Source organism: Hyla sarda, chromosome 5, assembly GCF_029499605.1.
Source record: "Hyla sarda isolate aHylSar1 chromosome 5, aHylSar1.hap1, whole genome shotgun sequence".
Lineage (NCBI taxonomy): Eukaryota > Metazoa > Chordata > Amphibia > Anura > Hylidae > Hyla > Hyla sarda.
Window position 1 is genome coordinate 206,060,400 of NC_079193.1, and position 17,172 is coordinate 206,077,571.

Consider the following 17,172-nt stretch of genomic DNA (forward strand, 5'->3'; position numbering starts at 1 on the left):
AATCTGTTCCTCCCACTCCTGTTTCCGGCTCCTCGGACATCTTCTCCGTCAAAGAGATTCTGGCATCTAAAAAGGTCAGAGGGAAAACCTTTTTTTTAGTGGATTGGGAGGGTTGTGGTCCAGAAGAGAGATCCTGGGAACCTGAGGACAACATCCTAGACAAAAGTCTGCTCCTCAGGTTCTCAGGCTCTAAGAAGAGGGGGAGACCCAAGGGGGGGGGTACTGTTACGCCAAGCGCTCCGGGTCCCCGCTCCTCCCCGGAGCGCTCGCTACACTCTCCTCACTGCAGCGCTCCGGTCAGATCCACTGACCCGGGGCGCTGCGATACCGCCTCCAGCCGGGATGCGATTCGCGATGCGGGTAGCGCCCGCTCGCGATGCGCACCCCGGCTCCCGTACCTGACTCGCTCTCCGTCAGTCCTGTCCCGGCGCGCGCGGCCCCGCTCCCTAGGGCGCGCGCGCGCCGGGTCTTTGCGATTTAAAGGGCCACTGCGCCGCTGATTGGCGCAGTGGTTCCAATTAGTGTTATCACCTGTGCACTTCCCTATATCACCTCACTTCCCCTGCACTTCCTTGCCGGATCTTGTTGCCATCGTGCCAGTGAAAGCGTTTCCTTGTATGTTCCTAGCCTGTGTTCCAGACCTCCTGCCGTTGCCCCTGACTACGATCCTTGCTGCCTGCCCCGACCTTCTGCTACGTCCGACCTTGCTTCTGTCTACTCCCTTGTACCGCGCCTATCTTCAGCAGCCAGAGAGGTTGAGCCGTTGCTAGTGGATACGACCTGGTCACTACCGCCGCAGCAAGACCATCCCGCTTTGCGGCGGGCTCTGGTGAAAACCAGTAGTGACTTAGAACCGATCCACTAGCACGGTCCACGCCAATCCCTCTCTGGCACAGAGGATCCACTACCTGCCAGCCGGCATCGTGACAGGGACCAAAGCAATATCCATGTTTACATAATTTTTCTATTATTTTACTGCTTTTGCAAACTTTTTTTTTATCAAAATAAGTATTTTTAAAATTGCCTTCTTCTGACACATAATTTTTTTTCATCTTTCCATATATAGTGCTGTATGAGGGCTCATTTTTTTCTCATTTTGATCTGAATTACTGGAGTACATTCCCTGTATAATGCTATGCTATTGCATTTCATTTTACAAGGAGATTAGCACTTCACTGATACACCCAGGATAAGCCAGCCTGCATCATTGGAACGTCAGTCTGGCCTGTAGAAGGAGAGCAAGGGACCTTTCTGCCATTTTAGCTAAACAGACCCCCAGGATCACCCTACAGGGGTCCAATGAGCATCCCAAACCCACCGACAACTGTTACTAAGCCTTTAAATTCCATGATCACAGCATCTACAGGGTTAATGGCAGACATCAACATGATCACTGATGTCCACCATGATCAGTGGGTCCTGGCTGCTATCAGCAGTCTATGAAGTAAGTGCAGCTCCAGGGTTCACTTCATAAAAGGTAAATAAACCACAATCTACATGTATGTCACTGTGCTAAATACCAGGGGACACTCATGTACAGGTATATTGCTTGTCCTTTAGGGGGTTATAGACTATTAGGGCAACTTTGTAACACCAGCATTGCCATTGTTTACCAGTACAGTGCCATGCTTTTAGTACACCCCCCTTGTTATAGGCTGTGGACAAGCTGCTCTCCCGCTCTGTTGCATGCAATCCCGTAGGGGTTGCATATGTACACAGACTGCCCCTTTAAGTGCCAGATAACATTCCTGTTTTCCTTCCCCTGCCAATCCCTGACAAAAACGGCCTGTATAACTCTGCTCCACAAGTCCTCTGATGCCTGACCAATAGTGTAGTTTCACTAATAAGCAAAGTTGTCTGCTATTGTTCCTATCCTGTGTTCCTGTGTTTGACTCAAACCTGTTTCCCCACTCTGCCTCAGCCTGATTCCGCTGACTTCCTATACCTGACCTGGATTGTTGACCATGCTTTCATCAAACCTACACCACCTGGCTGTATTTGGGCTTTTCAAGTCAGCAGTTCTATGAACTAAGGTCTGCTATAACACTGTTAGCTCTGCAACATTGAACTCTAATTTGCTATGCTACTACCACCTACAGCGTCAGTTGGCCCCTACTGCCTGCATACTCAGTGATTGGTCCCAAAGTGTTTCTGGCTAACATCTAACCAGGACCACTCTTGCTGGAAGCAACCTGGCATCTTTCCTGCAGCTGAAATCCAGCTCCTGATCCTGAAGAGGGATAAAGGAAAAATATCAAGGGAATACTTAGACCCTGCTTTCAAGTTTTAACAGATACGGCAATTTGACTTCTGTCCTTGATTGCTAAGAAAAAAATTGACTCAAACTGGCAATTTAGGTACTTGTCTCAACCATGTATTTTTGCTTTCTGAGTCTATGAGACTACTCTGAAAGATGCATCCTGCTGAAAACCCAGTTTTAACTTATAAGAAGCCTTAATGGAGTTCTCAAACTACATATATTTTTTATCTATTGAATAGATAGGTGATACATGTTATATTAATGGCCCCCAGCTTAGCAGTCATTGAAATAATTGCATTTAATTAAATGTAGTATGCCTGATGTCACTCTATTTGAGTAAGATTCATCACTATATTATTCGTCACTATATTTTTATAAAGTTAAACTCGGTCTGTGTAACATGGGCATGGGGAGCTCAATACACATTTCCAAAAAGTCTATCCTGAGGGCTAATAGAGATGAGTCAAGCCCTGATCTTATGGAACAGGAACCAGAGCTGGATTATTGAGAATGATCCAATGAATAGGTAAGGCAAGTTTCAGAACCTGCATCAGCTTTTCTGATCTTTTTAAAATAAAAATTATTATAATGATGGTTTTATCACATGAGACACACAAGCCTTATTGACTTCAATGGATTTTGATGGGGTTTTGTCATGGCATTTCTGGATTCTGGACAGTTGGCTCTGAAAGAGGCACTGTCATTGTTAAAAACTTTTCATATATTGCAGGACTCATTATAATATGACATTTCACAATATACACCTGTTAAAAACATTTTTTATTTTCACCTGAAATTCAAGCTCAAAATAGCCACCACTAGGGGTTGCCTGTCTTTTAGCCAGACCGGCCGTAAAGCATACCGGTATCCAGTATAGGAGATTTCTATTGTGTATGCAAAATTACAGATAAAGGATGTGTGGACATGCTGGGAGCTGTAGTTTTAAAACAGCTGGAGGCAACACTGCTCTAACACAGTTATTTACAAACATTGCAGCTTCATTTGTTACTAAACTACAACTCCCAGCATGCTGAAATAGTCAAAGCTTTCTCGGACTCCTGAATGACTAAGAAGTTAATCAGACATTCAGGAGTCTGTGAAAGATGAATGACACACATAGTGACAGCTATGCTGATTAGCATCCAGCTTTACTAGGAGAAGATAAAACAGATAGAACATGTATTCATAAAAATGCTGTACTTTTATCTAAAAAATCCTTGCACTAATTTTATAAAGATCTATTCTTATATTTATACATTTTATCCTGTTATTAATTTACCATAATGTCTTCTGATTACTGCAGACACGCTCCAAGTATCTTCCTCTGACACATGACACAGCATAAAACCAGAGAGGAAAGGGTTACAGAGTAGAGAGTACTGATTGGCTGACTGCCCAGGCTTGCTCCTGTGAGGGAGACAGACTGACACGCCTCCTCCAGCCTGCACAATGAAAAAGTAACTCACCAGCAGATAAATGCTTATATCTCTGGATATATAGGTCCGAGACACATAAAAATTATATGCACATGATCAGGATTGGGTCCTGAGTAACAGATCACTTTTTTTCTTTTTTTTGCACTATGACAGGTACGCTTTAACTAAACCTCTGATGCAGATGTGAATCTAGCCTGAGAGTGACTGAGGTCATGGAAGCAGAGGTGTCACTTAAAGCTTCCAAATGCAAAACAACTCAGGTAGAAGTTTTAAATCTGTTATCTTCTTATGTGGCAAAGGGATCTTTCACCAAAACCTGGATGTGACTGCTACCTATGCACCTTTATACCAATACTGGATGCCACTAATCTTTAAAAAACAACATTTTCCCCCCGATTTTGCCTTATAACTCAGGTCTCCAAATACCTGCCAAATTTGCATTTGTACATTTAGTTTTAGTATTAACAAAAATTGACAGAGCTAGAATTATTTAATAAATAAATGTCCCAAGTTCTGTATGTTTGATGCATAGTTAAGCAACGGTATACTCTACCGTATAATTTTTCATGAATGGTAAAAAAAAAAGCATGTCTGAGGTGTAATGAATCTAGAGGCATTTCTGTTTAGGAAAGATAGTAGGGATTTTGAGCTAAGCAAAATTATCTGTGAAGCAAGGAGATGACGGTCAATTGTACACATTCCTGCAACTATCCACTTTTTATAGTTGTTGTGCTTCCACCGTGCACATTAAACAGATTTAGTGGATTCTAGGATTTATTTATTTTCTGCAACAAGTCTAACACCCCATATGCAACCTAACAAAAATAAAATACTAGAGCTTCAGCTTAGTCAGCATGACAAAATTAAGACAACTTTGTTATAATTCTTATTGTGTATTTGTACTATTAAAATAAGTGTTCAGACGAACAATTTTCCATTATATGATAGCACATTTGAAAAACACACTTACTGAAACAAAATACCGAACACTGGTATTTATTATGTGCAATGATATGCATATAGTTTGATAACATTTTATTATCTTCTGACCGCTGCACAATGTTTCTGTATAGAAAAGTAGCAATTTATTAGATACTGCTTCTGTACAAATAAGTTGCCTAGACATAGTGCCTTGGTATCTTAAATTGGTATGTATATATTTTCGTGTGTAAAAAGAGGTATGGCTGCTATATTATTGCAGTGCACTGTACACAAGTACTGTATGTATTGAAGCAATTCAGCATTTGTTTGGCTTCCATGAAAAAGCAAATTAAGGAAAAGAAGGTTAACTGATCAGAGAGGTACATACATGCCTATTTTAGATGACACGGGAGGCCCAGGAAACTATAAACTTATTGAAAAAACTTAAAATAAATAATATTTTGAGAATATTTTCAAACCTTAAAATAACTGAAGACATGAAAGACAATAAAGCAGCTCCAAGAAGCAGAAGAACTAAATACTAGTAACTAAATACTAGGGAAGGACAATGTAACTGATGTGGCGGTCAACAGTAACAGGCTTGTAGGGTATGAGCAGCTTATAATAAATGTATGTATTTATTTATAGAATAGGAAATTATACATTTTTATAATATGCATGTATTTAAAATTCTGTAAATATATACAACTTTCTCAAGTAAGTTGAGTAGCAGCAGTTCTGAATAGTTCCAAAAAGGCAGCCTAATGATGAGGTGTATCAAGCTTTTATACCCCCTGAGCTTAACCCCTTAAGGACTCAGACCATTTTCCCCTTAAAGGACAACTGTAGTGGTACCATTTTACATATGTCCGTGCCCGGGCCTCAAAAATAAACAAAATAAACTCATACATACCTTCCTACGAGCCCCCGTTGGTCCGGCACAGGCCTCACGGTCCGGCAGTGCTGACATCAATCCACTCCCTGAGGATGGGGAAGCCTCAGAGCCGTCGGCGTATCACCAGCCGCAGCGATGTCCCTCCCCGGCTGGTGAAAGGCTGAGCCGACTGTCATGTAAGAAGCCGGCTAGAGCTCCTTACATGACAGTCGGCTCAGCCTATCACCAGCCGGGGCGGGACATCGCTGCGGCCGGTGATACGCCGATGGCTCTGCGGCTTCCCCGTCCCCAGAAAGTGGAATGACGTCAGCACTGCCGGACCCTGAGGCCTGTGCCGGACCAAAGGGGGCTCGTAGGAAGGTATGTATGAGTTCATTTTGTTTATTTTTGAGGCCCGGGCACGGGCATATGTAAAACGGTACCACTACAGTTGTTCTTTAAGGACTCAAAACAATCTTAGTCTTTTCACTTTCGATTTTTCCTCCTCATCTTCTAAAAATCATAACGCTTTCAATTTTGCACCTACAGCCTTCTATAAGGGCTTGTTTTTTGCATCACCAATTGTACTGACATTACTTATTTTATAACATAATCTGCGGCAAAACAAAAAAAATATTTGTGGCGTGAAATGGAAAAAAAAACGCCAATTTTGCTAATTTTTACGGCTTCCGTTTCTACACAGTGCAATTTTTGGTAAAAATTACACATTGGCCCTCATTTGCTATTGCAAACCTGACATGTTTTGTCTGGTTGTGCGCCAGATTCTGTCGCATTGCGCCAGAAATTCTGCCTGCGCTAGAATTTGCGCCAGAATTGAAAAAACCCTGACTAACTCTCCCTTTTGCTAAGAAAACCCGAAAAAGAAGCGTGGCCTCCGGGAAAAGGGGGCTTGGTCTCCAAAAAGGGGCATGTTCCCGACATTTTCACAAAAACCCAACATATTTACTATGGTTTCCATATAAAATGTGGTGGATTTGAGCTGAGGAAAACCCGACAGATCAGAGCATGTTTAAAAAAAGCTAAGTGTAGGGAAAGTGGAAAATGTAGGGAAACCTTAGTAAATACTGTGGAAAATAAATTGTAGGGAATTAAAACCCACAATGAAACCTACACTCCACTCTTAGGAAATAAGGGCCATTATATTTATTCTGCAGGTCCATATGGTTACAGGAATACCCAATTTATGTAGGTTTTATATATTTTACTACTTTAAAAAAATTATGACTACAAGCACCAAAATTTTATTTTTCCGCATATGGGGATATATGAGGGCTTATTTTTTGCACTGTGGTCTGTAGATTTTATAAGTTCCATTTTTGTTTTGATTGGACTTTTTGATCGCTTTTTATTAATATTTTTATGGTATATGAAGTGACCAAAAACTCACAGTTTTGGAATTTGGTATTTTTTTTTACATGTATGCCTTTGACTATGTGGTTTAGCTAACCTTATATTTTAATAGTTCAGACATTTACGCACACGACGGTACTACATATGATAATTTTTTTTATTACATTATTTTATTTAGAAATTGGAAAAGGGGGTGATTTAAACTTTTATTGGGGGGGCTTATTCACTTTTATTCTCTAATTTTTTAAATCACTATTTACCTTTTTTTTTTTGCCCCCTCAGGAGGCTATACCATGCAATATTTTGATTGCATACACTATTCAATTCTATGCCATAGCATAGCACTGATCAGTGTTATCGGCGCTCTGCTGCTCCCGCCTGATGCATAGGCATGGATCAATAGATCACTGATCGGACGCCAAGGAGGCAGGTGAGGACCCTTCCGTCGTCCAGTAAGCTGATCGGGATAGTTTTATTTTCAGTTTAGACGCCATGATCAACTTTGATTGCGGCGTCTAAAGGGTTAATGCCGGGCATTGGCCCAATCGGCGGTGCCCGTCATTAGACGTGGGTCCTGGCTGCCTGTAGCAGGGCGTATAGGTACGCCCTGAGTCCTTAAGGATTTGGGAACGGGGGCATACCCGTACGCCTGCGTCCTTAACTTGTTAATGTATCTCTCTGGACATGTGCAGTACACTGTATGGCCTAGTGTCACACCCAATTCTTTTATCAGTTAATGAGTATTTTCAGATGATATGATCTCTCACACACAGAAATGTCTATGTCCTCAAAAGATCATTTCATGAATTAAAACATTAAATCTTAACTGTCAGGATCAGGGCTTTCATCAATCAAGACATATACTGTGGGAATAAGAGCATTTTTTACAGTCATTCTTTACTTGTTATAATCTGCCACCACTACTATAGATCCTTGGCTTACTAGTATGCCAGTGTGAAGGCAGAGGTATTGCTTTTACAATCTAATTTTATGGAACACATTTTTTTTTAAAGTAAAGATACAAAATATAGGGACATGGAGGTATGTAATATAGTGTCAATACCTAGAGATCAAGTAACTTTGAACATAATTGCAAAACTACAACTCCCAGCATGCCAAAACAGCAAAATGCTGTGTGGACATGCTGGGATTTATAGTTTCACAAAAGATAACTACACACTGTATGGCAAATATGTTTATTTACAGGTCAAGTTACAGGGTAATATATTATTTGTTAAATAAAATGAAGGCAGGCATGTTAGTAGCCTTAGTGGGTGGAGTCCAGTGGAGTCAAGTACAGAGCGGGGGGGGGGGGGACAACAGTCGGAGGGAGTGAATATTCATAAGCCGGGCAGTGCGGCGGATGAGCGGCGCTGACGTCAGAGATCAGAGTGCAAGAAGGTGCCCGTGCCAGTTAGCAGCTCATTTGCATATCTAGAAAAATGAAGAATGAAGATAACGGGAGAACAGCAGGACAGATCCAGGCATGGTAGGGAGCAAATTGATCAGCGTCCCTCACACTACCAGCCAGTACCTCTGGTTACTGCGGGGGGTGGGGGGGGGGGGACTTTACTGACTGTTTTCCTTTAAGTGTTTTTATTGCTGTTATAGAGCCCCTAAGAGTCCCCCTTAATGTTGTACAGCTATTTTTTATTTTCTCCATTTCAGGAGGCAAAACCAAAGCTGAACTGTTTGCTAATGGTACTCATATAGGCACTTCCATATTTGTAATTATGTGGTAAATGACAGCACAGTGTTACGCCGAGCGCTCCGGGTCCCCGCTCCTCCCCGGAGCGCTCGCAACATCCTCACTACTGCAGCGCCCCGGTCAGATCTACTGACCGGGTGCGCTGCGATACCGCCCCCAGCCGGGATGCGATTCGCGATACGGGTGGCGCCCGCTCGCGATGCGCACCCCGGCTCCCGTACCTGACTCGCTCTCCGTCGGTCCTGTCCCGGCGCGCGCGGCCCCGCTCCCTAGGGCACGCGCGCGCCGGGTCTCTGCGATTTAAAGGGCCACTGCGCCACTGATTGGCGCAGTTGGTCTAATTAGTGTGTTCACCTGTGCACTCCCTATGTATACCTCACTTCCCCTGCACTCCCTCGCCGGATCTTGTTGCCATTGTGCCAGTGAAAGCGTTTCCTAGTGTGTTCCTAGCCTGTGTTCCAGACCTCCTGCCGTTGCCCCTGACTACGATCCTTGCTGCCTGCCCCGACCTTCTGCTACGTCCGACCTTGCTCTTGTCTACTCCCTTGTACCGCGCCTATCTTCAGCAGTCAGAGAGGTTAAGCCGTTGCTAGTGGATACGACCTGGTTACTACCGCCGCTACAAGACCATCCCGCTTTGCGGCGGGCTCTGGTGAATACCAGTAGTAACTTAGAACCGGTCCACTAGCACGGTCCACACCAATCCCTCTCTGGCACAGAGGATCCACCTCCTGCCAGCCGAATCGTGACACACAGAACTTCTTCTCTTTGCTATACCATGTGCTGGTGAAAGTGCACTGGATTTAAAAGTCTAGCACTGTGTCTGGAAATTATTTACAGCACACTATTATAGACGGCATGTTGAGGGAGAAGTGGTTATTGATGCACAGCAAGAAAGGGGTTACACTTAGCACTGAACCCAGCTGCTGACATGAAAAGTAAGCTTTGATTTACCTTTCAGGTACAGTGCAGCTCCGCTGGAGGACAGAGACATGCTTACGGTTTTCAGGTACACAACCCAAGCTTTCTTCCCCTCTTCGGCACATAGCAGCAGCTATGTCCTTCCCCCCATTTCTCTGTGTTCAGTTTTGATTTCTGTTATTAGAGATCCTACTTGACTGTGTATTTCTACGTGTAACAACCTGATGAAAGATTTTTAATGAAGATGAATCCCTTAAGTTCACGTTTTTTGATTCCAAGACAATCATACAATAAGATCTGTATAAAAAATGAAACTATTTATACATAGTTAAAGTAAATTATAAAGCACTGCGGTGTAGATTGTATATTTATTGTTTGTTGCCTTTGCCTAAGTACTGCAGAAATGACTGTATACTGCTATAAATATAGCTTGTGACATCAGAGCAATCTATTCAGCAAAAGAACATTGCCAATATAGAGCAATAACCATCTGTTATAAAGCCAAAATGAGGTTACTGTTTGAGAGTCAGTATGATGAATTATTTGTCTCAAAAATACCAACAAAAGCATTTTATTTGTACACATACCTTTAATGTATTTTACTAAGGCACTTATACATACATTGAGAAACCATGAAATGATACAATAACATTTTTTGAAAACTTTTCTGTGTTTATGTCAGCAATAAGCTATGTTTTTTGTGCTTCTTTTATAGGCAATGCAATGATCAGTGTGTGCATCTACTGTTTGTCCTTTGCAGTACCTGTTTATCATAACAATAAAGCAAAGTTTTCAATATTTGATATTGTAACATAAAGTTTACAATGAAACACGTGATCTGGTTTTGAGACACTATATGGGTGAATATGCTATAATAAGGATATTGGCATTTTAATAAAAGAGCTGGACGGTCTTCTGAATCAATATCGGTTTAGAATTAGAGATTATATGCCAAACCAGAATCTCCTCCAAAAGGGGAGTTCCTTATTTTTCGACAGATGTTTCAGGGTTCTTGCCTCTTTTTAGAACAGAGCAGGGTGCCCTCGGGCACCCCACTCTGTTCTGACAAGAGGCAAGAACCCCTGAAACACCTGGAAACTCTACAAATGAAAACTCCCCATTCTACAGTGATTTAAGATTTGCCATATAATCCCTAATCATGTTTTAAGGCTCTTTAAGGATTGATCATTGATGTAAAGATAGTTCCAGTAGGTGGTATTGTAGATTTTCTTCTGGAAATGAGAAGCTTTGCACACTTTTTTTTCTCATTGAGCATTGAATGGCATGTTAGACTTCATATGCACGTTTGGTGGTCTCCTCAAAGAGGCATACTACTCCCCTAGCCCCAAATGTTGGAGGACAAAGGGAAATTAAATTAGTGATGTCTATCTGATAGCCACTGTGTTTAACTTTGAAAGCAAGTATAGAAGGTTCATTGCTTAACCCCTGGGCACTAAGAGAGCATATTAAACATTACCTAGTCATGCAGTTATTACTTCAGGGATGGTCTTATTATCAACTTTCTTCTATACACCCCCCATTTTCAATCATCTAAAAATCTCCTTATACTCTTTCTAACACTGTTGGGACTGAATTCATTAAATATAAAGGCAAAAAATGATAGCGAGCGCTCAGAGGTTATGCCGGTCGTTTTACGCCGGAGATCGGAAGAAGCGCGCAAAGTCGTGTGAAACGATCGGCGTAGCCTCTGAGCACTTTAGTATCTACCTGATGCTCCCCTGAGACCCCAGACCTCCGGACGTATAGACACATCTCCTGCAGTGAGTACATGCTATTGTTCTTCATGTGACATTTCTAGTTACTGCCACTATATTGCATGCACCCCACCGATGTCACTCATCTCGATGGACCTGCATCCATTTCGGTACATATATCCTTTTTTCTTACTTAGCGGGTATTTAGCAATAGTGCTCTCCTCTACCTTTCCTTGCTACATGGTATATCATAACTCTTTTATATTTTCATACACAGACTCATATTATGGCTTATTTTTTGCATCACTTATTTCACCATAAAATGAGAAACCCAAAAAATATTATTTATGTGAAGAAATTGAAAAGAAACCGCAACTTATCAAATTTTGGACGGTTTTGTTTTCACACTGTACACTTTACAGTAATTACATGTTTTCTATATTCTGTGGGTCAATACGATTAAAATGATACCCATGATATATTCTTTTCTATAATTGTACTGCTTAAAAAAATCTCAAACTATTTTAACAAAATTAGTATAGTTAACATTGCCCTATTTTGACCACCTATAACTTTCAAATTTTTCCGTATATGGATCGATATAAGGGCATATGCACCGTGATCTGTAGTTTTTATTTTTTTATCACTTTTTATAACTTTTTGGGGGAATAAAATGTGACAAAAAAGCTGAAATTTTTTTTATGTTTACGTTTACTCCGCTTACCATACAGTATAATTAACATTATATTTTGATAGTTTGGGCATTTACGCATGGGGCAATACCAAATATGTTTTTTTTATAAAACATGTTACGCTTTTTGGGGGTAAAATGGGCAAAAGGGCCGATTAACATTTTTATTGGGAGAGGGGATTTAAATTTTTTAAAAACTTTTTAAACTTTTTTTTACACTTTTTATGTTGCCATAGGGGACTATTTATTGCAATCATTTGATTGCTAATACTGTTCAGTGCTATGCATAGGCCGCTGATCAGTGTTATCGGCGATCTTCTGCTCTGGTCTGCTTGATCTCAGACCAGAGCAGAAGACCCCTGAAGACGGCTGGAGGCAAGTGAGGGGACCTTCGGCCACCATGCTGGATGATCGGATCCCTGCGGCAGTGCTACGGGCGATCCGATCATCCAATTTAAGTGCCGCACTGCCTCAGATGCCGTGATCTGTATTGATCATGGCATTTGAGGGGTTAATGGGGGACATCAGTGCAATTGCTGATGTCCGCCATTACCGGCAGGTCCCTGGCTGCTGACAGCAGCCGGGAACTGCCATGCATGATGTGAGCACCGCTCTGGTGCTCTCAGTCATGTACATGACGTAAATGTATGTCATGGTGCTCTAAGTACCACGGCACCATGACGTACATTTACGTACATTGTCATACGTACAGGGGTTAAATAGAAAATATAAAGGAACAATAAAGGATTAATAATACTAAAAGGCTGTTCATTTGAAAAACAATAAGAACTACATATGCAAAGTGAAATAACCTTAGAAATGCAATTTCTAGTTTACTTTTGTATGATAATTCAAGTTGTTTGGGAGAAGATTATAAAGTTTAAATTCCATGGCTGTTATACTAATTACTGACTACATCAACCTTGTTTACAGTACAGAAGAATATGATTATATGTATGGAGATTGTTACAGAGAGTAAATTGTGCTACAAATGTATTCTTTACCATGCAATACCTGGTAATACAATGCCTCCAAATAACAAACCTTAAAAATGTAACCCCAAAGAAAAACACCAAGCTTATAACAAATAGTAAAACAAAAAAGCACAATGATCTAGGTAAAAATCTTGAACTAAGATTTATATTTTTACTTGCAAGTTCAGAGGAAGATATAGTTATTTTTCTCAGTTATACCTGTTTATAATTGTTATTATTACTATTTTTATTATTGTCCCAACATGTTCATGTTACCCTGAATCACATAATTTTATAAAAGGAAACCATCATGGCAAGTTAACTGTAAAAATAAAAATAATAAAAAGCACCTGCTGTTGACTTCAATGGTGGTGAATCGTCAAAAAACTTAAGTGACATGTCAATTCTTTCTGCGCAGGTCCACTCTAAAGCTCCCATTGCAACCCTCAGAAATGTGGCTTGAAGAAATCTAAAACGAAATTAGGATATGTTAAATATGTTCACTAAGTACAGTTTGTCCTGTGATGGACATCTTAAGTATCTTAAGAAGTTACAATTTAGATTTAAAATAAAGCATTCAATGGTTAATTAAACATCATATTCGAAGACCTTAGGATTTACATACATTTGGTCTCCAGACTAATTATGATAAAAAGTGGCAAATACATTAAACAACCAGCAGCAAACAGGGTTCATATGAAAAGATACATACAGCTGCTTTGATGTCACATTTATAACTCATAATACTCTCCTTTATACTAAGTACATTTTCTATTGTATGTACATCTAATCATCCAAGTACATAATGTATACATACAACTAGCATCAATTACTAATACATATGTATTTAAAATAGCAATTTGTCGTACTATAGGAAACAATGTGACATTAAGTATATTCAGGAATAGATGGAAATGTACAATCTTTACTTATTTCACGATGCTTCTCTTTGTTAAATACTTAATCACAGTGACTACATTTTCTGTAATGCAGATAATGCTTTATAATTAACAATTTGTGTAATTAAGCCATTTATATGCTGCTTTTGCTGCAATTACATTGTAAAAAAAACCTTTGAGGGATACCAGCATAATTTACTAGCTAAAAATATAAAGTGAGCTACAGTATAGCAGAAAATAAAACCTCACTTTGGTAACATGTATAATGTTTTCTATAAAAAAAAAATTCATGATTACATATTTTTGTAAACTTCATATTATGTATTTTGTACTTTTTGCGCTAAACCCAATATACAAGATTATAGTGCAGGCTGACCTGAGTAAAACAATGTATCACTTGCATAAATTGCTGGATCGGATGCAGAGTTATAGTCTCCGTTGCTAGAAGGCTAATCTGGAGCTGGATTTCCGAGATTCCCTGTCTCCTTTCTCTGTAGTCTCATATTCCTGCCCATCTGGTGAATATTCATAAATCTTCACTCTAAAGTCCTAGTGACATGAAAGCCTATGCCCATGTGCTACAATAGCAGCAGAGTGTAGGCGTCGCTCCCTCACTAAATTATAGCCTTGCTTTCTTCATTGACTCTACCCCTGGACTTCCAATATAAGCCTAGCCTTTCCACATACTACTTGTGAGATTACTGTGCTTTCTGCTACAAGTAAGCTCTTTACTCCACTGTTCTGCTACTACTGATACTTTTGTACTGATATGGATACTTGTATACTGCTAATGATACTTAAACGGGCACTGCCAGATGAGATAAAAAATATTTTTACATGTTGTACATCATGGCAAAACATTAAACTTTCTAATATACTTCATAAGAAAACGTTATTTTCTTTTTATAGAAATCATGGCTGATAGGACTCCTCTGTGCACTCTCCTGTCTGACAGTACTCCTCTGTGCGCTCTCCTGTCTGATAGGACTCCTGTCACGGATCGGCAGGCTGGAGGTGGATCCTCTGTGTCAGAGAGGGTTTGGCGTGGACCGTGTTGGTGGACCGGTTCTAAGTAGCTACTGGTTTTCACCAGAGCCCGCCGCAAAGCGGGATGGTCTTGCAGCGGCGGTAGCAACCAGGTCGTATCCACCGGCAACGGCTCAACCTCTCTGACTGCTGAGATAGGCATGGTACAAGGGATAAGGCAAGAGCAAGGTCGGACGTAGCAGAAGGTCAGGGCAGGCAGCATGGATCGTAGTCAGGGGCAACGGCAGGAGGTCTGGAACACAGGCTAGGAACACACAAGGGAACGCTTTCACTAGGCACAAGGGCAACAAGATCCGGCAACGGAGTGCAGGGGAAGACACTAATTAGACCAACTGCGCCAATCAGTGGCGCAGTGGCCCTTTAAATCGCAGAGACTCGGCGCGCGCGCGCCCTGGGGGCGGTATCGCAGCGCACCCGGTCAGTAGGTCTGACCGGGGCGCTGCAGTAGCGAGGATGTTGCGAGCGCTCCGGGGAGGAGCGGGGACCCGGAGCGCTCGGCGTAACAACTCCTCTGTGCTCTTTCCTGTCTGATATGACTCTTCTGTGCTCTCTCATGTCTGATAGTACTCCTCTGTGCTCTCTCCTGTCTGATAGTACTCCTCTGTGTTCTCTCCTGTCTGATAGGACTCCTCTGTACTCTCTCCTGTCTGATAGTACACCTCTGTGCTCTCTTCTGTCTGATAGTACTCCTTTGTGTTCTCTCCTGTCTGATAGGACTCCTCTGTACTCTCTCCTGTCTGATAGGACTCCTCTGTACTCTCTCCTGTCTGACAGAACTCCTCTGTGCCATCTTCTGTCTGATAGTACTCTTCTGTGCTCTATCTTGTCCTATCAGACAGAGAAGTGCTAGCTCACCCTCACAGGACTTTCTTTGTCCATGCCTGTGCTTCAGCTTGGACATAGCCATAATTTTATAAGCTATGATAACTATAAAAAGGAAAGAAAATTTTCTTCTGAAATATATTAGAAAGGTTAATGTTTTGCCATCTGATAGTGTTGATATCTCTTCACATCAACGCTGTCATGGGATGGGCAAAACATTAACCTTTCTAATATATTTCAGAAGAAAATTTTTATTTCCTTTTTATAGTAATCATGGCTTATAAAATGTATATTTATCTAATTCATATCGACAATATCTCAAAAAATCTGTATAATGTATAAAAAAACATAGAATATAAAAAAAAAGAAATTGTTTGTATAATACCATTTAAAACCTGTGGCATACTCATATAGTCTTGTATAAAATGTCTAACAGAAGCGGGTCCCACACACCTCATACAAGGACCACTGTCAGTGGCCAGTGGCTCGAACAGCACAGTTATGCTGTTTATAGTGTGCAGTGCTATTCTGCTCATGCATCTCTTAACAACGCCTATGGGAGTTACATAAACTGTGTATACCAAGCCACTTAACTGTTTTTAGAATCCCATCCACCAGGTAAAGAGGTGCTGAGAGACCTTTGTTTTAGAGATAGATGCAGGTCTCAGAGGTTGGATCCTGTAGACATGTCATACATGCTTGAGATGATAATACTCCTATAAGTCAATAAAGCGATTGTCATTTATAAGTCAATAAAGCATCACTGTAAATAAAATATATACTGGATATTCATAACTGATCAAGGTTTTTCATACATTTATAAAATACATGAGATACAATTCATGAATTGCTTTTTTGAATCTTTGGATCCACATTGTCAACAATGCCAGTATTTAAATAGTCAATCTGAAAACTACATGTGCGAGCTTTATATAAAAAAAAATTACGTATGCAGTAATATTCACATCCTTCCACATACAGTAAACGTAAAAATATTATTCAATTTTTTTCAAAGTTAAAATTTACCTTAAAATTCCCCAAACAGCAATGTTGCTGTATGAAAAGGAAACCTGTGTCAAATGCTGCAGGCTATAATTCTGCAAGTACTTGGATAATGAGATTAAGCTGAACAAGTATAGCCTCTATAAATATAGTATTTAGGCCATGTCTTTTAAGAAATACAGAACTGATAGGTCCTTTGTGAAGTAGAAAGGGGCCCTTTCCTAATGATAAGTAGGTAGACACCTCAGCATGGCAGGTCAAGTTGCAATTCTGTGGTTATTCCTGTGGGAATAACAAAGGTTTGATTTTCCTTTATATTATATTGTCATGCTTCAGTTCAAATGGCAATTTCAAGGAAGTCTGTAATGTTATCAAAATGAGAAAATGGTAATTTCTCTCTACTTAACCCTTCCCAGCAATAGATTATTTTGTGTTTTGTTAGTACACCAGGGATTGAATGGAATTAATATTTTAAACCAAATTCCATCACAAAGCAAACAATACAGAACATTAACAAAGGAGCATGGCATG

General features: G+C 40.6%; 1 protein-coding gene across 6 annotated transcripts in view; it reads left to right on the top strand.

Annotated features, from left to right (window-relative positions):
- The window catches only part of CDH20 (cadherin 20), a 507,006-nt gene that overhangs the window by 72,137 nt on the left and 417,697 nt on the right, over nt 1-17,172 (top strand). Inside the window, exons 2-3 of one of the 6 annotated variants that reach the window (XM_056520978.1) lie at nt 3,850-3,956; nt 9,532-9,579. The exons of 4 other annotated variants lie outside the window; for them this stretch is intronic. The gene's annotated coding sequence lies outside the window, so the exon portion shown is untranslated. Of the gene's footprint in view, nt 1-3,849; nt 3,957-9,531; nt 9,580-17,172 lie in introns of those variants that run through there. One more of the 6 variants, XM_056520979.1, reaches the window with a different exon arrangement.